The sequence below is a fragment of the Alexandromys fortis genome, unplaced genomic scaffold (genome assembly GCF_014885135.2).
Source record: "Alexandromys fortis isolate MF-2015 unplaced genomic scaffold, M_Fortis_MF-2015_v1.1 scaffold_145, whole genome shotgun sequence".
Taxonomy (NCBI): Eukaryota; Metazoa; Chordata; class Mammalia; order Rodentia; family Cricetidae; genus Alexandromys; species Alexandromys fortis.
This window is the reverse complement of record NW_026068049.1, coordinates 2,458,402-2,484,468: the sequence shown is the minus strand read 5'-3', so window position 1 is coordinate 2,484,468 and position 26,067 is coordinate 2,458,402. Positions and strand designations below refer to the sequence as shown.

Sequence of the window (26,067 nt, the reverse complement as noted above, 5' to 3'; positions counted from 1 at the left end):
ATGCCTGTTAACACTGAGAAGCTGAGGTTGGAGTAGTCCCTTCAGTTTGAGGCCAGCCCAGGCTGAAGGATTTGTGCCAGGCGAGCAAAGGCTTCATAGCAAATTATCTGTGTATAAAATCAAACCAAACTGAAATTAAATATTAATAATAGTAAACTACGTTGGGAAGCTAGTTATTTAGAATATCACAGCCATCTCTCTCATAACCCCTCAACTGATCCCCCTCAACTTCATATTTGCAAGCATACATGATGTATGTTGGCGATTATCCAAAGAAATGTACGTTTGTGCTTTAAAAGTCAAAAAAGAAAAAGAAATGGAAAGAACCTGAGGTCCAGTTCTCCTGGGGTAGTCCTTAGGTTTTGGGAAAAGTCTAGCCTTGCTGACAGTGAAGGGTGCCCCTCGTGTGTAGGTGGGACCCCGAGGTTGCTGTGAGTGCGTGTGACTAACTCAGAAGAGAAGATGGCTCCCCCGAGGCCGGGGTCAGGGTTGGAACGGGAGATATTTGGGGCACCCACAGCTGTAGGAAGTGCACGCTCTCTCTTAATTTTGTTTACTTAAGAAGAGAAAAAGAAACCCACATGTTTCTTTGAAGCCCTGTGGGACTGTTTGCTCTGAGATTCCACAGAGAAAGCCTAAGACTGTTGCCAGAATGTCGGTCCCACCATTTACTGTCCTTGGATTTCATGCCTGCTTCACACTTGGAATAAAGATTCATTCATTCCTGGGCCAAGAAACACAGAATCCTATTGTTTTCCTGCCCAAATTGTTCCAAGACCATCTCTTTCTTTCTCCTTTTCCTTGGCCCTGGGGCTGTCAAGCCCAGATAAGCATCTCCATTGGCCCCGGATCTGGTCTCCGCAGGGACAGTATCTTTTTCTTGCCAGTGCCTGGATGGAACACCCTGTTGCTCCAAGCAAGTCTGCTGCCCTCGCCTCTTTCACAGGCACCCTTATTAAACTCTCGGGGTTGTCAAGCCAGATCTGCTGTAATTCCCCATCCTGGGGACGGCTGTGTCATTTTAATAGGCAGGGTGACCATTAGCTTTTGATCAGTGGCAGCCAGCAGGTCCACAGAGGAGGATGAACAAAGCTGTCCCATTTGCTATGACATGTTTCATTGCCTGCTTTGGCCTCAGGAGAGAGGCTGGCTTAATTACGGTAAACTCTGAAGTGTGAAAAAAATAACAGGGGAAGGGATTCCAAAGAAGCTGGTTATCTCTTCGAGGAAAACCACTTCCCAGGGCTGGGGCCTAAGAAATTCCTTTTGTATTCCTTACAGAATGTTCTTAGTCACTTGGAGGATTGGTTTCCAACTGTGGCAATGGCCATGCTGGCTCTTTCACGCCCTCCCCCCTCCCCGCCACCTCCCTGCCTCCCCAGGGGCCTTCCACAGACCCACTGCCCTGCAGCTCCAAAGGATGCCCCCCAAACCTTTTCCCCCCAGTTTCTGACAGAGACAGCCTCTCTCCTCCGGGACGCCTCAGCCAATCATCTTCTCCAGGAATGGCCTCCAAGTTATTTAGTCTCTGTCCTTTCCTTTGTCTGCTGGCTCCAGTCCTCTTATTTAAACAAAACACAACACAACACAACAAAACAAAACAAAAGAACAACAGCAAAACAAAAACAAAAACAAAAAGAAAAGAAAAGAAAAGGAAAAAACCACCCTTTTCCCCCTTTGATCCATTGGACAACTGTCCCATGGCTTCTCTTCCTCACCTCCTACAACACCAAATCACCTACAAGCCTTTGCAGAACCCGATACCAGAATTTCTTCCCCTCCTGCTAACAAGGCATTTCCTGAGGGCTACCCTATCCCTCATTTCCAGTTACAGCTGTCCCAGCTCTGAGACCCATGGTAGAGTCTTCACTTAGGGAATAAGGACCCTGCCTTTATCATCCTGTCTTTACACGGCTTTGTTCTTTAATAGCTACCTACTTATTGAGTATGTGTGTGAGTGTGTGTGCAAGTGCACATGAGTGCGTGCCATAGATGTGAGCGGAGGTCAGAGATCAGCTTGTGGGAATCAGTTCTCTCTTCCCACTGTGTGGGTTCTAGAGATGGCGCGCAGGTCACCAGGATTGCTGGCAAGCATCTTTCCTCCCCAAGGCGGCTTGCTGGCCTGGCCCCCGCTGCTTATTTTTGGTTCAGCATTCATTAGTGTGAGGACTGAATACAAATCTCTCTAACTGAAAGAACAGACTCGCGTTCTCCGTCTTCCAGATGCATCTTATAAAGCCAACAGTTATAAGTCACATCTGGGCTTCCTGGGTTCCCCGCCCTCACTCTCTGCTAGGGATTGATTGAACCCACGGCCTCTAACAGGCTAGGCAGATGTTCTACCTACAATCCCTTAGGTTGGTAGTAACTGAGGACTCAGATCTCCTCATCTTGTGTCTACCGTGTGCTGGGGAGTGTGAGAACATTTTGTCAGGCCATCAGATATATAAAAGACTCAATTTTTAGTAATGTTGAGATGGCTCAGTGGGCAAAGCATTGGCTACCAAGCCTAATGACCTGAGTTTGAGTCCCTGAACCCACAAGGTAGGAGAGAACTGTCGCCTTCGAGTTGGTTCCACATATATGATGCAGCCTCTGTGCCCGATAAAATAAATAAGTGAAAGAAAACAAGAAAAAAAAAAAACCTTGGCTAAATAATCTTATTGTTCTTTACTCTTTTGAGCAGAAGTAATAGTTTGGAATTAGAAGTCACCAGAACTTTAGGTTTATAAAACATTCCAGATGGGTTTGCATCCGACTCTTCCATATTAGTGATCTGATTAAGTTTATGGCTTATACTTTATCTTTTGCAAGCCTAGACCTCACTCTTGGTAGCCGTGGGTAATATATCCTTAGGCACAACCTGGTAGGCTACTGGCCGAGTGGTAGAGGGAAGGGTTTACTGTCGCACCATTCCTGGAGGTTGGCTCTGTCTGGCCCTCCCTTCATGGCTTCTCATTTGCTGCTTGTACCAGTTGTGGCACAGAAGGCTTCTTCTGCACGTGATTCCATTCAATGGCTTCTCAGCAACTGGTTACTGCTCAGGGGTCGCTTGCGCTTCTGAGATGTCCGTGTGTGGCAAGGAGCAGGAGGTGTTAGCGACCCGTCGCTAGCCACTTCCTTCCACACTCACTGGTTTTTCTTGCCGTTTTGCCCTGAGAGCCTCGTTCTTCTAGCCAGCCAGCATAGAGACCAGGATAGGCCACTCTCCTGCCTTCTTTCTTGTGAGGATCTTAGGGACTGGAACTGGCTGTGTAGCCTAGGCTGGCCTCAAACTTCCCATGTTGTGATTTCGGGTCATGCATTACCACCCCTGCCTCCGCCATGATTCCCAGCACCTCCCTCTCCCGTGTTGATACCTGGAATTCAGCTGGAAGTTTTGCTTTGAGATGAACTCAACTGATCTAACTGTACCTATGTCCACGGCACTGATGGGAAGGTGAAGAAATCTTTATCTTCACCATTTACAGGAAACCTTCATCTTCTGGGACTCTCTGGACAGAATTGCCATTCACTGCAAGGGTAAGCCTTAGTGTGAAGTGTAAAGCACCAAGCAGAAATAAGTCACGTGACAACTGGCAGGAAGATGTGCTATTTTAAGGAAGGCGTGAGGTGTTGAGTTGGGAAAGCATCCAATTGGCTAGCATAGTGTTGTTCCATAGAAAGAAACCGAACCACATAGACCTTTAAAAATTTTCCAGAAGCAAAAATTGTAAAAGGAAACAGGTGACTTTCACTTTAATGTTTTATTTAGCCTAAGTGATTCAAAATAGCATCGTTCACCACATAATCAATCCAAAATATTTATGACTTTTGAAATTTTAGTGATAATTTTTTAAATACAATATTTTTTTTGCACGCTGAATTAGTTATATTGCCAGTATTTAGTAGCCACTTGTAGGTAATAGCCACCATGATGGATAGTGGTGTCTCTGAACCTCCTAGTATAAAACACCCCAGAAGTTGTTAAATCCCACAGGGCTCAGAGGTCTTCGAACCTCTATAGAGTGTCTAAGCTAGGTATTCGTTATATCCATGGGTGGTCATAGCTGTTAACCCAAAGGCTGAGGCAGGAAAGTTATGCTAAATTTCAGGCAAGTGTGAAGAGAAGAAGAGAAAGGAGAGAGAGACGCTTAAGAAAGAGACAAAAATGATAAGCCTGTGAGTGTGTGCAGACTTCTTGAGATCTGCATGTAGGTGTCTTAATAATTGGTGGCCTTTGGAATTTCATTGTTCAAAGGATTTAAAAGATTAGGTTACTTTGATATAGTTACCTGAAAAACTTTTCTAGTAAATGAGGTGATCACATAGCTTGAGGTACTCTTTACAGGTTCACAGAATCAAAAGAAAAGAAAAGAGGAAAGAAAGGTCAAAGCAATCCTTGCTGTCTCTGGGTGGCAAAGAGGGCAAGACAAATTTTGACTGTGAACCTGGCTCCTAGTCTATGTTACTGTCTGAACTCTCAGCCAGCAGGTACCAGGGAGTCCTTTCCTACCCATGGCCCCTTAATGGGTTTGCCTTAAAAAATTGTTTTTATTTTATGTGGGTGAGTATTTTGCCTGCGTGTATATATGTGCACCATGTTCGTGCATTGTCTTGAGAAGAGGCTGTGGGATGCCTGGGACTGGAATTACAGAAGCTTTTGAGCTGCTGCGTAGGTGCTCGGGACAGAGTTTGGATTCTCTGTAAATGCTGCAAGTACTCTTAACCAGTGAGCCATCTTGTCAGCCCTTCCCTGACTTCTTATCTTTCTCAGTTTCCTCAGAAACTTTGATCCTGTAATCTTAAGGATTAATGACAACAGGTTTCATTTCCCAAACTTCTTCACACTAAACAGAAGTGTCGACCCTACCTGGCCAAGGACTGAGAGTCTCCACCTGCCTGATCTAAGGGGATGCAGTGAACTGTGAGCTCGGTGACCACAGGGTCACCCTTTAATGGGAACTGTCATCACCCTGAAAATCATGACACAGAAATTGTAAAGCACACAGCATATTTCTATTTCTGACCCTAAGATGAGCACCCCACACAGAAGGGGGTTGCTCTATCCCTCGCTTTGTCTCTGCAAACCACAGTACTAGTAAATCATCAGAACCCAAGGCAGTGCTGGCTGTGGTGGCTCTAGAGGCTTCAGCACAAGATTCTCTCACACTTAGCCTGGGCTACAGAGTGAGTCTCTGGCTAGCCAGAGATACTGTTTAAAAACCATTCTCAATAAAACCAACCAGCCAAAGAAACACATTTAAAAATCCAAACAAAGGCAAACTTAAGGGAAATCTGGCACAGGTGTGGCTATACACAGCATTCCAGTCCACCCTGACAGCGACATGGCTTTCTCTCTGCTCTCAGAATGCTGAGGGCCATCTGTGTCTGCAGACGGACTGAGGTCATCCTCTTCACGTCTGTGTTGAAGAGCGAGATCCTTTAGCTGTAATAACAAAACACATGCTGATGGTTAAATAGTGCAGCTAAGACAGAACACCAGGAAGGAATCCAGCGGTTGAATAGACTAAAAGAGAAATGGGTTACAACCACAGTCACGGAAAGAAATCAAAGAAGACATCAGAAAATGGAAAGATCTCCCATGGTCTTGGCTGGGTAGGATCAACAAAGTAAAAATGGCAATCTTACCAATAGTAATCTACAGATTCAATGCAATACCCATCAAAATCCCATCACAATTATTCACAGACCTCAAAAGAACAATACTCAACTTCATATGGAAAAACAAAAAATCCAGGATAGTCAAAATAATCCTGTACAATAAAGGAAGTTTTGGAGACATCAGCATCCTTGACTTCAAGATCTATTATAGAGCTATAGTAATGAAAACAGCTTGGTATTGGCATAAAAACAGACACATGGATCAATGGAACTGAATCAAATACCCTGACATTAATCCACACACACCTATAAATACCTGAATTTTGACAAAGAAGTCAAAATTGTATAATGGAATAAAGAGAGCATCTTAAAAAAATGGTGCTGGCATAACTGGATGTCAACATGTAGAAGAATACAAATAGATCCATATCTATTGCCATGCACAAAACTCAAGTCCAAGTGGACAAAAGACCTCAACATAAATCCAATTACACTGAACCTGATAGAAGAGAAAATAGGAAGTAGCCTTGAACACATTGGCACAGGAGACCACTTCCTAAATGTAGCACCAATGACATGGACACTGAGAGCAACAATTAATGAATAGAACCTCCTGAAACTGAGAAGCTTCTGTAAGACAAAGGACACTGTCAATAAGACAAAACAGCAGCCTACAGAATGGGAAAAGATTTTCATCAGCCCCACATCTAACAGAGGGCTGATCTCCAAAATATATAAAGGACTCAAAAAACTAGACATCAAAATACCAACTAATACAATTTAAAAGTGGGGTGCAGATCTAAACAGAGAATTCTCAACAGAAGAATCTCAAATGGCTAAAATACACTTACATAATTGTTCAACATCCTTAGTCATCAGGGAAATGCAAATCAAAGCAACTCTGAGCTACCATCTTACACCTGTCAAAATGACTAAGATCAAAAACACTGAGGACAGCTTATGTGGAGTAAGGGGAACATTCCTGCATTGCTGGTGGGAGTGCAAACTTGTACAACCACTTTGGAAATCAGTATGGCAGTTTCTTAGAAAATTGAGAATCAACCTACCTCAAGACCCATCAATACTACTCTTGGGCATATACCAAAGGATATGCACTCACACCACAAGGACATTTGTTCAACTGGATTTATAGCAGCTTTATTCACAATAGCCAGAACCTGGAAACAACCTAGTTGTTTCTCAACCAAAGAATGGATAGAAAATGGAGTATTACTCAGTGGTAAAAAGCAATGACATCTTGAAATTTGCAGGCAAATGGAGGGAACTAGAAAAAAACCATCCCGAGTGAGGTAACCCAGACCCAGAAAGACAAGCATGGTGTGTACTCACTCATCAGTGGATAGTAGATGTAAAGCAAAGGATAACCAGGCTACAGTCCAGAACCCCTGAGAAGCTAGGGGGACCCTAAGAAAAACAGGCATGGATGCCCCTGGGAAGGGGAAACAGACAAGATCTCCTGAGTAATTGGGAGTCTGTGGGGTGGGGGAGAAGGGAGGGTGGAAAAAGGCAGAGGGGGAAAGAGGGGGAGGAGACCATGAGGGAAGGAGATAGTTGAACTGGGGGAGGGACAGAGAAGGAGAGCAAGAAAAGAGATATCTTAATAGAGGGATCCATTATGTGGTGCTATGGAAATTCCCAGGAATTCACAAGAGTGACCCCAGCTAAGACTCCAAGCAATAGTGAAAAGGGTGCCTGAACTGCCCTTCCCCTGTAATCAGATTGATGACTACCCTAATTGTCATCATAGAACCTTCATCCAGTAACTGATGGAAGCAGATGCAGAGATACACAGCTAAGCACTGGAACTCACTCTTGGAGTCCAGTCGAAGAGAGGGAGAAGGGATTATATGAGCAAAGGGATCAAGATCATGATGGGGAAACCCAAAGAGACAGCTGACTCAAGCTCACTGTACTTGCTCATTGACTCTGGACTGACAGCTGGGGAACCTGCATAGAATCGAACTAGACCCTTAGAATGTGAGTGACAGTTATGTGGCTTGGCAAGTCTGTGGGTCCTGTGGCAATGGACCAGGATTTATCCCTAGTGTATGAAATGGCTTTTAGGAGCCCATTCCCTATGAAGGGATATCTTGCTCAGCCTCAGAACAAGGGGGAAGGGCTTGGTCCTGCCTCAACTTGATATGCCATGATGTGGGATTCCCCTCTGTATGCTGTGTATTCTGTGAATATCTTTTATTACCATTGGTTAATAAATAATCTGCTTTGGGCCTATGGCAGGGCAGATTAAAACCAGACAGGAAATCTGAACAGAAATATAGAGTGAAAGTAGGCGGAGAGATGCCATATAGCGGCTGAAGGAGAAAGACACCTACTGGTAGGTCACAGCATTGTGGTGATACATAGATTAATAGAAGTGAGTTAATTTAAGATGTAAGAGTTATCCAGGAATATGTCTAAGTCACTAGCCAAGCGTGTTGTAATTAATATAGTTTCAGTGTGATTATTTCGGGTCTGGGTGGCCTGTAAACAGACAAGGGGCCTCTTACTACAATGCCAGGCTTTGTTGACTCCCCATGGAAAGCCTTACCCTTTCTGAGGAGTGGATGGGGGTTGGGTGGGGTGATAGTGCAGGAGGAGTGGAGGGAGGGGGAACTGTGGTTGGTATGAAAAATAAATTTTAAAAAACGTTGAGATTGTCCAGTGTCATCCTTCCAAGTAGCTGAGATGAGAAGTCTGAACCGCCAGGTCCAGCTAAGGTTCTTTGTTTTGAGATACTGGGAATTGAAACAATGGCAATGAACAAGTCAGGCAAGTTATCGCTACCATTGAGCTACATTCCCAACACTCTGTGTATGTGTGTGTGTGTGTGTGTTTGTGTGTGTGTGTGTGTGTGAGACAGACAGACAGACAGACAGACAGAGAGGCAGAGAGAGAGAGAGAGAGAGAGAGAGAGAGAGAGAGAGAGAGAGAGACAGACAGAGACCCTAAGTTACCACGGTTGGTCTTGAACTCAGCCTGTGGCTCAAGCATCACTTGCATTTCCAGCTGCCCTCCTTCAACCTTCTGAGTTGCTGGGATTACAGACATGCGCCACCAGCTTGGCTGCACTATTAAACTCTGAGTTAAGGAACATTTTTGGAGTTATGAGTGACATTACAGTGCCTACTGCAGGAAGCATCTGAAAAGAAAAATAGAACACAGGACTACCAGCTCTCAGAATGGTGCCTACGAATCTCTGTAAGCTGGAGATCAGTCGCCTCTTCAAACTTCTCAGACAGAGGTGCCCTCCAGAGCTTTTCTGACATGTCCCTGGATAACTTGCTGTGACTTCTCAAGTCACATTTTAGAAAGAAGGATGAGTTCTGAACAACTGAGATATTCTATTTTGTAGCTCCTTCCCATAGGTGCCTATCTCTTAGGAGTGGTTAGGGATCAATTAGCCATTTGTGATTGGGATGGAAGTGTCCATCGTAGGCTCGTGTGTTTGAACACTGGTCCTCAGCCCTTGGTGTCTTTTTGGAACCTTTAGGAGGCACAGCTTTGCTGGAGGAAGTGACTCACCGAGTGGACCCTGAGGTTTGACTGTCCAGCCCCACTTCCTGAGCTTCCTGACTGCGCAGATACTCAGTTCTACTCACACCAAGGCTTCCCTACTGTACCTTTTGAACTGTAAGCCAAAACAAACCCTCCTAGCTTGAGATGGCTTCTTGTGAGGCATCCGTCACAGCAACAAGAAAAGCAATGTGGTAATGATTTAGGGGGAAGGAGAAGGAAGGGAAAGGGTGAAGGGAAGAGGAAGGATGAGGGAGGGAGGAAAAGATGAGCGAAGCGGGAATGAGGAAAGAGAAGGAAGAGGAATAAATAAGCCAGCCACAGCATCAGGAAGTGATACTGCTGGTAAGCAGTTGGCTGGAGTGATGCTACCGATCTACCCAGCATGCCCTTCTGCAGCACAGGCAGAGCACAGGTTAGCTCCATGGAAGATTTGTGAGAAGCAGGAAATATACCTCCTTGGGGAAGATGCTGCCCTTGGTGAGGAAGAGACTGGCTCGGTTTCAGACAGAATCTGTGTTCTGTACGCAAGGACCCTACTAACGGTTCCATGGACAGCTGCCTTAGGGCTGGTGTTGGATGCAGAGCTGGATGCATTGGCAGTCGCTCCATCCAGGACCTTCTACAGTGTTTAGATGGGAACCCAGCTATCGATAGGGCTTTGACTGGTTACAGATTGGATTTGGGGCTTTTTGGCCAAAATCTCTTTTTCTTCAGCCAAGAGAAGTCTCTGGTTCCTTCTGTCTGTTTCCCAATCTCCCCTGGGATTAGTTAAAGGACCCATGCTGAAGGATATAGAGAAGCTGGCGATGTCTTCCCTCACCCTCCCCTGTAACAGGAACTACAAATGGCAGGCCAATCCAGGCCTCGCTAGCTCTTTCCTTTAAGTCAGTGGCCAGAAGGAAGGGATGGGAGGCAAAGCAGGAAGGGGGATCAACTAATGTTGTTTAAGACTGCTTGGCACAGAGGGTAAAAGCCTCCGGGCCTCTGGCTGAAGATAGCACAGAAAGGGACAGACAGACAGAGCCAAGCTTCAATCATTTCTCATCAGTGTTTACATCAGCGAGCTCTGGGCACTGCCTGGTTGGCAGCCTGGGTGCTGGTAGCATTTGGCTCACGGCCCAGTTGGAGAGAGGCTCCAGATTTTGGAGGGGGCGGAGGAAAGCAAGAACAACACGTTCTGTTTATGCAGATGGTTTGGAGGCCTCCGTTGTGGTCAAGTGTGCAGGTCACCTGGTTTCAGAGTGATACACCCGCCCACAACAGGCCACAGATGCCAGTAGGGTTCTGAGTCGGCAGCTGGAAGAGGTCTTCTATAGGGATCCGGTGAGCTTTCCATCGCGGCTAGGCAAACAGCATCCACCCACGTTACAGAAAGCTGCCCTCTGAGCGTAGCAGACATTACTATCAACACCAGAGAGGCTGTCATTAATTGCTAACTCCCTTCAAATCCCATAGAAGCGGATGTACATGTTCATTTGACCTCGCCTGACCACTGCTTCCTATAGTTCCACCTACGCTGTGTACAATTCTGTCCGAGTTTCATGGGGTCTCCTGATCTTGTGGTCTTGGGAGGTAATGGAGTGCATAGAACGAGAGGTTATTTGAAGAGGATGACTCTGCTTACACAGCTGTGGGTCAGTCCTCGTTCCTGCGTGCGTGGGGCTTCCCAGGACTATGACTGCACTGGGGTTACCCACACTCCTGTGAGTAACCCCTCATGCACACTCTGTAACCAAGTCCACAAACTCATTGGTTTGCTAAGTTGGGTTTCAATTTGGTTTTGGTACCCTTATCTGGGGTGATTAGATGCTTATTCAGAAGTCCCCAGGAAGCAACTCATTTTATAGATAAAACAACCAAGGCCTGGCCTCACCACAGGTTGTGTCGTTAGAAACTGAGACGCTGAGGAGGGGGGAGGAGGAGTACAGTATAGGATCCTTTACGGGGCACTCTGGCAGCCATGTCTGTCCAGGCCAGCATAAACAGCGTTTGCCTCCTCACCCGCCCAGCCCGCCCCACCACCTTCCGCTGTCACTGGAGTCAGTCTATAATGCGCGAAACAATCCCACACCAGTTAGGATTTAAAGGGGTATTTATTTTGGGGGGGGGGGTAAAACTCACGAAACACCAACCGTCAGGAAAAGAGCCTAGTCGCCGGAGCAGGAGCCGGAACCAAGCGCTGGAACCAAGAGAGCGAGCCGAGGCTTGCTTGCCGCTCTTTTTGAAAGATAAATAGACCACGCCCCAGTGGGCTGGTATTTTAGCAGCTATTGGCTGAAAAAGCGGAAGGTCCTTCCGGAGCAAGTCTAGTAGGCTGTATCCAAAGTCAGAGTGTTCGGTGTCCCCAGGAGCGGGAGTAATTAGGAAAAGTTCACAGAGGAAGGAAACTACTCAGGCTCACGTCTTTGCAATTTAATATCTTAGAATTTGAAGAAATGCATAGAGAGTGTTAGACATTCTAGGAAATGAATTTTTTGCTTGTAAAGGTTTATTGTGTGTGTGTGTGTGTTTGTGCATGGTGTGTACACCTGTGAATGGAGGCCAGAAGAGGGTGTCATATTCCTCAGAGCTGGGGTGACTGAAAGGCTTGAGATATGGATACTGGATGCTTCTCACGATTAAGTAGCCATCTTAGCTGCTGACCACCGCTCCAGTCCCAGAAACGATGATTTACTGTATGCTAGTTGGTGGCAAAGCACTGTCCATATCATGTCACTTGATAGTACATGCGTGCGCGCATGTGTGTGTGTGTGTGTGTGTGTGTGTGTGTGTGTGTGATAACGCGCATGCATGTGAAGGTCAAAACCTGAGGTTGGGTGCCTTCAGACTCACTCCCCACCCTATTTTATTAGGATCTGAGCCTGGAACTCAGCATTTTTACTGCATTGCCCGCATAGCAAGCCCACGTGACCATCTGTCTTTCCTCCCCAGTACTGGGACAGACTTGTTACATGGGACCTGGTGGTGCTAACTTAGATCTCCATGTTTGTTCCCTCTCCCTGGTGCTCACCCATCTACTCTTGACAGTGACTCAGTGACTCGGCTTCATGGGGACGACATGCCGTGCTTGGTGGCATGAGCTTGTGGGTGACATGGAATTCAAACCTAGCAGTTGTCCCTGGCCTTAGCCCTGTATGACAAATTTCCACACCTTATCACAAGTGACGTCATGTTAGAGTCACTGGCCACCATGCTGACCTAAGAGCCCAGAATGTAGACCTTTGCACCTGCCAAAACAAGAATAAAGGCCTAATTCATTGGAGTCTGTAGATCTGTGAAAGTCCCTAAATGTACTGACCTTGCTTTGGGTTCTGGAGCTCTGCTTATGGCTAACTGTTCATGTGAACTGAGGTGTTAACCTAGGGTGTGTTTTGTGCTTAAAGTTCACTATGAGTAAGTAAAGCTTGGGACTGCATTTGGGTTACAAACATCCAGTATTAGTGGACAACTCATAAATGACTTTCTATTGGCTTGAACCCATGTCTGAATGGTCTTCTGAGGTGGATAACTCAAAACACCTGCCGGGCATTGCTTCTTCTGGTGGCACAGGAGAGAAAAGAGAGTGCTCTGAGAAGAAATAGGGAATGGAATTGGATTGGCTGAATGGGTCTGATGGACAGGACTTTCCTGTGGATAGGTGCTCAGTATTCCTTGGGCATCGGCTGTCTGTCACCTAGCCATTCCTCACTGTAGAAACCGAAGCTGTAACACTATACGTGGGATCTGCTGGTGCAGCTTCATAGGAGATGCTGCCAGGGCACTGGTGGGCTAACGAGATGGCCTATACAGCTAGGCTTTTCCAGACATTCCTAAGGTGGTAGGAAAGGCTGCTATCCCAGTGTTTCTTACATGCCCGTGCCTTTCATGACTCTGTGTGCTCCTGAGACTTGGACTCACCTTTGTTTAACTTAGCTTAGCTGAAATTTCTCCAATTCCACCCTCTTCTCCACCAGCTGTCAAGTGAAGTTAACTAAATTACATCCAATCTCTTTCCAGCTATCTGATTTTTAAGAGGGTTATAAAGAACTTAGGCTTAAGAACTCCATTGCCTTCTTCTCAAGGGATTGAACGCTCTCACTTTAGAAAAACATATTCTTATCTTTTATGAGTTGGAGTGTTTTGTCTGCATGTATGCATGTGCACCAGATGTGTGCAGTACCTGTGAAGGACAGAAGAGGGCATCAAATCTCATGGATCCAGTGCCGCAGGAGGTTGTGAATTGCCATGTGTGTGCTGAGAATGGAACCCAGGTCCTCTGCAGGAGCAGCCAGTACCCTGAGCCACTGAGCCATCTCCCCAGCACCCTGACCTCATATTAAGATGCTAAAACAATGGTTTAGATTTATGTCTTGAGATCCCCAACAAAAGTTATGTAGGCATATTTCTTTAATCAGAAGACCGAGAAATACTATTTTTATGGTGTTAGATGATGGTGAACTGTCATCTTTTGAAATGTCCTAAGATTTACTGTAAAGTTTGCTTTATCCACACTTATGACTTGCAATTTCTAATTTTAAACATACATATCACACCATGATTTGAGGATAAATGAATTCAGGAGCCCAAGTGCACAGATTTTTTCCTTTTCATTGTTGGTATGACTGTGGGTGAGCCAGCCAACAGTTCTAAGCTTCATTCTCATCATTTGTAAAGTGGAAGCAAAATTAGAACCCGCCAGAGGTGTTTTCTTGTGAGGTTTAATGAAGACTATACATGCAAAGTTCCTGGCATTGATGAATGTTCCATGAATGTTAAGTTTGGAGGTGAAATAAATATTAGTAGAATGGCCTGAGTTATTTCAAAGGCTATGTGTGTTTCTAAGGAAGGAGTGGTTAGCAAAGAAGGATGGGGGGAAGTGTGGTGTTTGTTGTGGGATAGCAGCTGAAAGAGCTGCTCAAAACGTCCCATGAGTCAGACCCTGGGGTGGGGACATGTGAATTTTTATACATGGAGGGGACTGAATATGCTTCTTACCACAGAGAAGGGGAACCTCTAGAAATGTCACATTTCCAACAAAGAACAGTTTTCCTTGTTTTTTTTTTTTTTAAAAAAATAGAAACCTGTTTTTAAAAATTATTATACTCTTTCTCAAAGATCATCAAAAATACATAAAAATCAAATGTTTCTATAAAAATCAAATGTTTCATAAAATAAAATGTTTCTATAAAAGTAAAGTGTATTTATAAAAATAAAATGTTTCTATATATGTATATTTAATCTCCTTGAATTTTGGGCTTTTTTGTATTTTTGATAGTTTCTTTTGTCCTTTCATTCATTCTTTCTTCCATTTGTTTATTTTACACACACACACACACACAAACACACATCATTTGTGCACAGACGCCAACACTGGGCATCACACTGAAATATTCCCCTAAGACAGGGTTTCTCACTGGACCCGAAGCTCACCATTTTGCCTAGAGTAGCCAGCCCATGACCTCCTAGAATCCACTTGTTTCTGCTCTCCAATGCTGAAGCTACAGGCATGTTCAGCTATGCCTTGCTTTTACATGGATGTTGGGGATTTGAACTTAAGTCCTCATAATTGCACAGAAATGCTCTTACTCACTGGGTCCTCTCCCCAGCTCCTTTCCTTTAAGAGACAGGCTCTTGCTGTGCAGATTGCCCTGGGCCAGAACTCTCTTAAGTAGTCTAGGATAGCTTTCAAATTCAGTCCTCTTGCTTCTGTCTCCAGACTTCTGGGATTGTAGGCTTGTGCCACCACACCCAATTATACATAATCTTTACAGTGTCCCAAGGACAATACGATATTAATAACTCTCAGTGTATACTTGTGTTGGTTCAAAAGAAATGACCTCCAAAGGGAGTGTCACTATTAGGAGGTGTGGTCTTGTTGGAGGAAGTGTGTCACTGTGGAGGCAGACTCTAAGGTCTCATATATGCTCAAGCCATGCACAGTGTCTCAGACTACTTCTTGTTGCCTGTGGCTCAAGATGTAACAATGCTAAGCTCCTTCCCCAGCACCATGTCTGCCTGCACAGCATGTCACATTGTAGTGACAATGGACTACACCTATGAAACTGTGAGCTACCCCAATTAAATGTTTTCCTTTGTAAGAGTTGCTGAGGTTATGGTGTCTCTTCACAGCAATCGAAACCCTAACTTAGACAATTCCCCATTCTAAGTGATTAACCTAAAAGGAGGCTTTGGAGACCTCAGGAATATCAATTCACAGTAAACAAGTGATGGTGTGTGTTGATTGAGCCTGAAGGATCTGGTGATGGTGACTGCTTCAGTTAGCCAGAATTGCTGAAGACAAAAGGACCTAGTTTTGGCTCTCCATGTCTTGAGGAAAGTCATCTGGCATCAGACAAGGTCATGGGAGACATGGGGCTATGTACAGTTGCAGTGATTAAAGACCATTGACGAAAAGCAGTTGACTCTTGACCCATTGGTGACCTTTGGGAGTTGCCTAATTCTTAGTTGACTTTCTTCTGTTTCTGGCTGGTTAAATTGATGAGTCTCCACAAATCAGCACAATATCACCATTTTTTGATATGCAACTTCACAAGAGCTGCATGAACAGTCTAGAACCTCCAACTGCATAGCTGTGAGCTGGCAGGTTGGTGGGTACGTAGCTAGGTGAAATGCCTAATTCTGAGTACAATGTAACTGTGCCACGGAGTGTCTAGATCTTCAGCCAAATATCATTCAATATATCTCTGAATGACATTTCATTCAGTGATGAGTTTGGCATTTGAATTGGGAGACTGAGTAAACTGTATTTTGATTTTGGTAGACAGGCCTCATCTAGTCAGTAGGCCTTGACAGACCAAAAAGTCGACGCCTTCTCTCAAAGAAAGCCTCTGCCATCTGACACTTGGGTGGAGACATCATTTCTTTTTCATTCTGAGGCACTGGCTTTCCTTGCCAACTCTTGGGGTCACAGTGGCATCATTAGCTCCCTTGAGTTTTCAGGCCTTCTTACTTGGCCTGGAATGACAGATCTTGGGTCTCCAGTGTGCTGGCTGTCGGCCATGAAACTTCTTAATTTCATAAGTGCTCGAGCTGACTCCTTATAATAAATAGAACCTCCTCCTTGCCCTGCTCTGGTTCTGAGGAGCCCTAATGTGCTTGCAAAATTAGCCAAGCTTTTATCTGGCCAAGCTAGCATGCCTAAGCATTTGATGGACCACTGCAGTCCTCTTTCCCACAGTTAATGACAGGCACCTTCATCCCTGGCCGGCGGCCTAATGGTGAGCAGATGTGTAAGGGCACCAAGAGAAAGAGTGTGGATTCCTCAAAGATACGATTTTTGCCTCTACAAAAGACCTCCAACTTTTTATGGATTTTAGTTTAAAGGTTTGTTAAAGAGCTCAATCCATGACAAACTCCAGCTAGATCTTTAGCTCCCCAGTGCAGATGTGAGGGTACGGGCGGCCAAGCCTGGCCAACGAGGGTCTATGAACTATGCAAATAAAGCCCCCAGATTGAGAGTAGTCTATACCAGAGTCTGCTCTGAAGGGTGAGAATTGATGTTGAGTCAAGTTAAAGAATGTGCTTTAAGAGAAGTAACTTACAGGAGACACTGCTGTGAGCTGAAGGCAATGTATGTCTGGCTAAAGGTGAAAATGGACATGTGACCTGGTTATGCTGGTGTAGTCAGAGCCAAAAAAGAATCCTAAGCAGTCCTGCAGTCTCTTGGAGTGACGTGAGCAGGCTGATTGGCTGTCTTGTCACGTCTCACATCAGCTGTGAGCAAGACAAGCCCAGCAAATGTGGCAGACAGTAAGGCCCTGGTTAAGCCCCGGTGTTTTTGTGTCTCCTCTGCTCAGTGTGTTGGTTCAGTATAAACAGGCAGCAGACATTAGAAATCTTGGTTGTCATGTCTGTTACTGCTCTCATTTTCATGCATGTTTACTCTGCTAAATGATCAGCTCCTGGGGCCTGGTCTAGGTCCTAGGATTTGTGTGTAGTGTTGCTTATTGTACGTGGTATCTTGAATGAGAAATGTACCTCATCGTCTTGTGTCTTAGCTTGGGTTTTATTGCTGTGGAGAGACACCATGACCTCAGCAACTCTTATAAAGAAAAACTTAATTTGGGGCTGGCTTACAGTTCAGAGGTTTAGTCCGTTATTGTCATGGTGGGAAGCATGGTGGCATCCAGGTAGACATGATACTAAAGTGGTAGCTGAGAGTTCTTTATCCTGATTGGCAGGCAGTAGGAAAAGAATCAGAGATTGGGCCTGGCTTGAGCATTTGTAAACTTATAGTCTTCCCCCAGTGACATACTTCCCCCAATAAGGCCACACCTACCACAAGGACACACTTCCTAATAATGCCCCACTGAGGCACTATAAGCGTAGTTGGCAACTTTAGTTAACAGGAACCAAAATAGGTGGTGGGTGTTGCAGACCTTGGAGGAATCCAGGCTAGAATCAAGGGGGTGTAACCCTGTGAATTTACACAGCACTGTTTTTCCACATGGCTTAATGTCCTTATGATCTCCTACAGGCTCAAGCATCTGCTAAGGAACCAAGGGCTTCCTGGATAGCATTCCACTGTGTGTTTCTATCTGAATTTGTTTATTCCTTGGCCTGCTGTCCTAGTTTCATTCTCACTGCTGTGAGAGAACACTCTGACAAGAGAAACTGAAGGGAGAAGGTTTAGTCAGGCTCACAGGGCAAGGGTGCCTTTCACCCTGGTTAGGAAGTCAAGGCAGCAGAAGATTGGAGCAGCTGGTCCCACTGGATCACAGCCCCCACAATCAGGCAGCAGAGAGAGGTGAACACATACTGCTGCTCAGCTCTCTATCTCACATAGAGAGCACAGGATCCCAGTCAGGGAATGGAGTTGCCCACAGGAGGCCCGTCTTCCCACATAAACTCACACAATAAAGATAGTCCTGTCTCCCAGGTGATTTTAGATTCTGTCAATTTGACAGCACCAACCATCACTCCTACGGATGGACACTTGTGTTTCTTCTGTATTTTGGCTGCTAACGATAAAGGCATGACTATGACACATCAATCTTTGTGAAGATATATTGCTTTCCTTTTTCTTGGGTAAACATTTTCATAGGATTAGTGGGTCACATGACATGTGTCTATCTAATGCTTTTTTTAAATTGCCAACCTCCAAACTGTTCTCTAAAGTGGTTGTACTGCTTGACAGTGCTACCAACACTGTTGTGAGTATTCTAATTGTCAGTGTCAGTGCTTCCCATGGTCAGTTCAGAAGTTCTGGGCTGCCTAGTAGATGAGCATGCTGCACGATCAAGCATGATCAACACACACACACATGCACACACACACATGCACACACACACACACACACACACACGCACATGTGCATGTGGCCGGGGGGGTTCCTCAGCTTGTAATGTGATTGAATTATGTCCATTAATATCTGACACTATCAGTAAGTTGGAAATGTATTTAGCACACCTACCAAAGCCCATAGCTGAGTGTCGTCTCTCTCAACCTCATGTCAGCCTAGAACTGGCCAACGTCATCCACCATGAAGCTTATTTCATAGTAAAGAGCTGGCTTTCTCCTGTAATGTGTTGAATATTGGTGAAATGTCTCGGAGGTTTGCTTTTCTTCCAGCATGAAGCCACAGGAGCCTGCCTTTATGACCGGATTAATCCCAAGGTCTTAAGCCTATGTCTTTAACCTCTTGCTCCCCTTCCCTCCAGGTGATACCTTTCATTACAGCACAGTAAGAGGGACCTCAAAAGATAGTGGTCTCAACTGAAGACTTCCCAGCTTCCCTTCCCCCACATCTCACTTTTGGTTTTGAGATTGGGTCTTAAGTAGGTCAGGGTAGCCTTGACTCCTGATGGCCCTGTCTCCACCTCTAAAGTGCTGGGATTATATATACAGTGTGGAAGGTAAAGGATAACACCAAAGGTTGTCTTCTACACAGCTGCATGCATGCACATTTGCATGTACACACACACAAATAAAAACAGAAATACATTTCTCATTAATTCAGTGTTTAAAAGTGGGAGAATGAGAGACGTCTCCCATAGGCTCAAGCATTTGAACCTTGGCCCCAGTTGGTATGTTGTTCGGAGAAGTGGTAGAGGGTCAGCCGTGAATGGAGAAAGTGTGTAACTGGAGGAAGCGTTGGAATTCTCAAAGCCTCTTTCCATATTCAGTTTGCTCTCTCCTATTCATGTCTGTGGAAGAGGATGTGATCTCTCAGATTCTCATTCCTGCCATCATGCCTACCTCTTGCATCTGTGCCTTCCCATAACGATGGACTCTTAAGCCCCCTGGAACTGTAAACCCCAATAAACTTCTCCTTCTTCCTTAGCTTTCCTCTGGTCATGATGTTTCATCATAGCAACAGAAAAGCAGCTAACGCAGGAACACCAGAGTGGATTGTGGCTCTGAGGAACTAGCTGATGTTGGAAGACTTTGGAACTTTGATCTAGAAGAGTGGCTAAATGCCACAGGCAGTGTTTAGAGATCTGTCTGAAAGGAGCCCGAAAGCCAGCAGTGCCCAGAGCTGTGTGTGCTTGCAGGCCCAGCTCAGCCATCTCAGAAAGGAACAACATTAGCAACTGGGCTAATGGATAGTTATGTGCTAATTCGGCCAAGTATCTGGCTGCCTTCTTCTGCCCAAGCCTTGATAAATTGCATGCAGAAAAATTAAAATGTAATGGGCCAATCTCTCTGGTTAAAGAGATGTCAAGATTACATAATGTTCACTTGATGGCAAAGTTATTACTGGTATGTGGGTGCAGGCCTACAGTAAAATGCAAATGGGCAGAGAGAAGTATAAAATGTACCATTTGGAGAGGAAAAAGAGCACTAGGAAGCACAATGTTGTGGCCAAGGCATGTGCTGTTAGAGAGGCTGTAGTTGTGAAGGGGATTGCCCCTTAAGGAATGGCCTCCAGGTCTCCATTGTGAGAAAGGGAAGGGTATCCCAGGGGCCAGACCCCACCCAGCTAAGTTTCCAACCTGGGGAAGAGCCTATGGTGTTTTCTGCTCTTAGAAAACATCTGGATGAAATCACTGCTGCAGATGTGGTTCAGGGAGGTAGGGTCCATCCCAAGCTGGCTGCACCATCTAGGTAGAGCTAGCTGTAGAGGCGTGCAAGCTGGAAGAGTTTGCCATGGATTCTTCCTCTGGAGTTTCAGAGAGCTGCTAAGGCCGGGCACTGTGTCTCAGGAGATCCCTGCATGAAGGCCTTGTGAAGGCAGAAGGCCCTGCTACTTTGTTGTGTGAACTTGTGGAAGTGAAGCCTGGATTTCGTTAGAGACCCATAGATGCTAGAGATGCCAGAGCCATGAGTTATCTTCCAAGGAGATCTGCACACAGAGAGACAAACTAAGAGACAAATGTGTGCTGCAGGCGATAAGCCTGGTGCAGTCATCTAAACCTCTGCACAGAACTACAGGATTTGGAGTTTGGCCTTCTGAGTTCTGTATTTCTTCTCTATGCCTCCAGTTTTCTCTTTGGGGATGGCATTGTATATTCTGTGTCATTATATGATAGAAGTGTGTAATTTACTTTTTGATTTTACAGGGGGTTGTCTTTCAGAGACTGCCAGGTGTCTCAGCAGAGACTTTGAGCTTTGAGACAGTGTTTAGACTGTGAGAGACTATGGGGACTTTTGAAACTGTGCTGAATTCATTTTGCATCATGATATGGCTAAGGGTCTAGCTGGGGGCAGGTAGTGGTGGAATGTGGAAGTATGGATGAGAAATGGCCCCCATAGATCAGGCATTTAAACACTTGGTTCTCAATTGGGGGTGCAGTTTAAATACGGAGGAATTATGTCACTGGTTCGGGTTTTGGGAGTTGAAAGTCACATTTGTTCTCTGCCTGTGTTTGTTGTTGAGCATGTGATCTCTCAGTGTCCCACGCTTGCCCTCATGCCTGTCATTGTTGCTCTGTCTCCCCTCCAGAGGACTTTATTCCCCTGGGAGTACAAGACCAAACAAACTCCTCTATTTTGGGGGGTGATGGTTCGAGACAGGGTTTCTCTGTAGCTTTGGAGCCTGTCCTGTAATTCACTCTGTAGACCAGGCTGGCCTCGAACTCACAAAGATCCGCCTGCCTCTGCCTCCCGAGCACTGGTATTAAAGGTTTGCATCACCCCGGCCTGGCTTTGATCAGCGTGTTTTGTTGCAACAGCAGCAAAGTAACCAACACAGCCAGCAGTTACATGACAATTGTATGCTTTCTTCTGAGACACTCACACTTTACTTGCTATGTTTAAAATTTAGAACCTAGGTCAAATTAATTTTGATGTAGGTTGTAAGGGAGGAGTGAGTATTTGCACCATCCCCTCCTGACAAAGAAGACACTTTTGCGGGTCGAGACAGGGCAGCCTGTGAAACCGACGTTGCAGTGATAAGCTTTTGTGATTTTGAGTTTTGTATCTCACACAAAACACCCCACGATTCACTGAAACAAACAAATTATTGGCTGTTATGAGAAAGGGCCTTAGGAAAAGCATTTCTGCATAGCTTAGTTGAATGTCACCCCGTGGGAAGATGGAACTAGAATTATTGGATCTTCCAATTTCCTAAAAGAATGTGAAATCTGGGTTTTCATGTGAAATCCTGTGATGTTTAAGCATAGGCAACTATTTCTAAGTTATAAAAACACTGCATGGTCCAAACAAAACACATCTGTGGGCCAGATGAGGCCCTCGGGGTGCCAGCTTGAGGTTTGTGCTTTAGATTTTTCTTCCTCTTGCCCTCCAGGGTTCGTTTGTGTGCCTCGTCTACGGTCTTCCCGGTGTGAGGAGGACAGCCCTCATCACTTACGATTTTAACTGACTGTTGCTGGACCAGTTTTCTACTAGACTGTAGGTACTTGAAGATAGGAATTGTAGGTTCGGTTTGGTTTCTTCAGTCCGGGGTCTAGTGTATCATGCCTTGTACCTAGTAATGTTTAACATAAATGTGTGTTGGAGAAATAAATGGATGAAGGGACAAAGCATGCTGCAAGCAGACCAGACAGGAAAAGTCTGGCTCTCTGTTCCCCTGTGACCGGCTGGCTCGCCCTCATCCCTCTGTGCCCTCTTAGGTAATCTGACGGCTGTCCTTCGTGACTTTTTAAACAGGTGGTGTCTTCTGCCGCAGTGTGAGTGCTTGCCACTAGATGGCTCCCCTGGTTTAGCTTCAGACATTCTGAAGTCCTGAGGTCACTCTGAGGCTTGCTGAAAGAAACCAGGTCTTATTCTTAACCGCATTTCCTCCAGATGTCTGTCCTCCTGGGGCCAAGCACACAAGCAAAGCCACAAGGCCAGAGGAAGGTGCCCACAGGTGCGTCAGGCTTGGTTTGTTCAAGGAGAGTTTTGGGAGAGTCTCTTCACTGTTTTCGTCTCTAACCCAGCAAACTTGTTATTTTACTTTGCTGTGACCTGTTGGGGATGGGGGGTTGGGTGAAGGATGTGGTCTTACTGAGAAGGGCCCTAGGGCCTCCAGAGTGTTCGTGCTTAAAGAAGGTCTCTTGTGAGTTGTAGCAGGATGAAGCTGTCCCCAGGGCAGTTTAAACCTTGTGTTAATTGCTGTTCACTGTGAGGTCACCAGGACTGTGTGCCAACACCTGGGGGGTGTGCTTTTGCGTGACCTCTGGAGGATATTCTGAGCTTGGGGAGACAGTCTGTTCAGTGCTGTGTGATTTCCAGTTTAAACACAGATGGGGGGTCTTAGAAAGTGGCCCAGTCGGCAGAGTGTTTTTGGTATAACGTTGAGGACCCGAGTTCGGATCCCCAACCAGTGCTCCCCTGCAATCCCAGTCAGTGCTCAGCAGGCAGACACAGCCAGATTCCCAGAACCCAGTGGCCATCTAGTGATCTCTAGGCTCAAGGAGAGGCCTGATAGAAACAAACAAGCAAGAAAAAAAGAGCGAATGAGGAATGTGGATGTGGGGCCCAGGCCATGTGGGGCCCAGGGCAGCCTGGTCATACATACATGGGGCCCGAGCTGCACAGTTTCCAAAGCAGGCAGCACCAGGTTCCAGGAAAAACCATAAGCTGGCACTACCCAGGAACGGACCATCCAAAGGAAATTCCTAACATTCCAGCCATTGTAGATAGGATCACCTGCCAACACACACCCATCGCTTTTCACCAGGACACCCATAGACAAATGTCAGCCAATCAGGTATCCTCAACCTTAGAGATCCATCACCCCCACCTTTGCTACTCTAAAAACCCAACCTCAACTGAGCTCCAGGCTCTTCAGTCACTCCACGTGGGACACACAGAGTCTGAGTTTGCAAACTTGTGGAAGAACAAAGGCTGTTTGCTTTTATATACAGGGCACGGTCTCCTAGTTGGTTTTGGAGGAACACTGTGATCTGGGCATAACAAGGAAGTCACCCAACATTGATTTCTAACCTTTACATACATGAACACATGTGTATACATCACAGAGAGAGAGAGAGAGAGAGAGAGAGAGAGAGAGAGAGAGAGAGAGGCAGAAGGAGGGAGGAAATGATTGATTTGCCCTGTGGTTCCCAGCTCCCTTCCCAGCACTATCTTCAGCACGTGAACATGGCCATCTGAATGGAGCCATAGATGGCATCTTACCTAGCTCCTCCGAGTTTCCCCGGGACCCCAGATGTGTTGACTGAAATGGTAAACGGATTCTCTCAGCTGTGCAGAGCTCTCCAGCGTCCCACAGAAGGCTCAGAATCACGACCCTCCCCCTCCTTAGCACCGGAGCTTACCTCTGCCTTTTCTGTCCAGCATGGGCCGGACGTTTGTGCTTGTGTTCCTCCGTCGTCTTTGGGAAATAGCCACCTGCAGGTTAACAGAGTAGACGCTAAGGTCAGGCGGTGGCTGCTTCCTGACTTATCATTTACTCAGCCACTCTGTGCCTCAACGTCCTCATCTATGAAATGGGAGCAACGGTGGGAACTATCAGCACGGAAGTTGCTCAGAATAATATTCAGTAAGTTCTCAGTAAGTCACGCTGGTGAAGTGCACGGTGTTCGACTCTTCTCTAAGCGGCTCTTCGGGGTCAGCTCCCACGGTTGTGACTGGTGTGCTTGTCTCTGGTATGGGAGAGGTTCCCATAGTTTCCTAATCTTTTCCTCTGGGGATAAAATCTTTTATTTTATGATCCTCTTGCCCCCACCTCCTCAATGCTGGGCTCATAAGCATGTGCCACCGCAGAAGGCCTGAATATCCTTGGACATAGTTTTGATAGTAATCCCGTTGTGTGATACCCTATCCCTCAAAAAGTGTGTACTGTAAGTCACGCTGCTCAAGGCTGAAGGCAGCGGTTCTCACCTTCCTAGTGCGGCAGCCCTTTAATACAGTTCCCCATGTTGGGGTGACCCCCAACCATGAAATTATTTAGTTGTTACTTCATGACTGTAATTTTGCCTCCTCCAGCACACATACTTACATACATATAGGAAAACACTCATCCACATAAAATCAAAGTAAATAAATCGTTAAAAACTACACATGAGAATAATACAGACAACAACGTTATAAAGCTGTGTCCATTTATCTAGTTATTTACTTTGGGGACAGGATCTCAGGTGTCCTAGGCAGGTATCAGATTCACTACAGGAGTGTAGTTGACCTTGAACTGCTGATCCTCCTGAGTGCTGAGATCACTGGGTGTCTCGCCACACCTTACTTAGCCCCAATCTTTTATGGGAGACCAAGCAAAAGCAATCCGGTTGGCAACACAAATCAGCAGATGAAGTCAGTGGGGTTCAAGCTCTTCCTTATCTCGGGTCTTGCTTATGGTTCTCCTGAATTTGTGGAATTCAAGCCTATGAGGTGGAGGACACATGAATGCATGTTTAGCTTGCGTTTTGAACGCAGGTGAACACTTCTGCTCAGGTCAGGTGTGTTATGTTAGAGCCAATGAAGCATGTTAATCAAATTAGAGGGCACAGGTTCTCAGCTCTGCCTCCGCAGGTTAGCCCAGGTCTAGACTCACAAGGGCAAGACCTAGGGGCAGTCACAGGACCAATCCCACACCACTTCCTTCTGGTCCGTCCTTTGTGACATCTATGGTATGTCCCACAGCCTGACCAGGAAGTCCTGAGGAATCCAGCTCCACGTGTTCACTGGCTTTTATGAGGAAACCAGAAGAAAGAAATAAGTGGTTTATTAGTGAGTCATCTGTTTAAACAAATGTACCTTATTTCTGACATGACCCGAATGTTGGACACAGCCTGACCCCTTTTATTAGATTTGGAAATTAAAAAGCATCGAGTATGTGTAGTGGTTCAGATTCGCATCCTCCTGATTCCAAACCAATATAGTCATGAGATCCCCCAAAGGCCATTGCTTGTCTCACTTTCTAGAACCCTCTAACAGGCCTCTGGTCTAATAAGAAGTGGTGGCGCTCCCACTGGTGCTGAGGGCCACATGCTTGTCCCTAAGAAGTGGTTGGGATCAACAGAATGAAGGTGAGGGAGGGATCTTCCCTCTGAGCATCTAGCCGAGTCATCTTCAGCCCTTGTCAGCTGACTATTGTTAGTCCTCCATTACTTCCCATTCCCTCTGCCCCTAGTGTCCAACTTCACAGCCACTGTCCTGCCCAAATAACCCGTATGCTGTCGGCCCCATTTTAGTGCTTTCTGTATGTGCATTTTTATTTTAGAGAGTCTTCATATTTAACTTTGGCCGGCTTGGAACTCACTATATAGCTGGCCTCAAAGGCATGCAATCCCTCTGCCTCAGCCTCCTGGGTGCTGAGACAATAGTGTGCCTCACCACACCTGGCTAGCCCCACTTTCGGAGCATCTTGCCATGAAGATGCCAGTAAGGTAGGTGCTGCTGCAAGCCATTTAAATCTAGACAACAGCAAAAGAAATGTCATCTATAATCCTAGACTGCTGGGTACTGGGTGAGTGACAAGTTCTCAGCCATTTGTACTGAGTGGAAATTTGGTGCCATCCACAACTGGTTGGTTTGGAAACAGGCAGAACTCTGCAGGAAGAACACAAGAAGAGATCAAAATGA

General features: G+C 45.8%; 1 long non-coding RNA gene across 1 annotated transcript; it reads right to left on the bottom strand.

Annotated features, from left to right (window-relative positions):
- Positions 1 to 3,749: 3,749 nt before the first annotated feature.
- Positions 3,750 to 26,067, bottom strand: LOC126486884 (uncharacterized). Its single transcript, XR_007588222.1, has 3 exons — positions 24,608 to 26,067; positions 23,805 to 23,877; positions 3,750 to 5,428 (listed from the first exon to the last, which is right to left on the bottom strand). It is a non-coding gene; the product is annotated as an uncharacterized lncRNA (long non-coding RNA).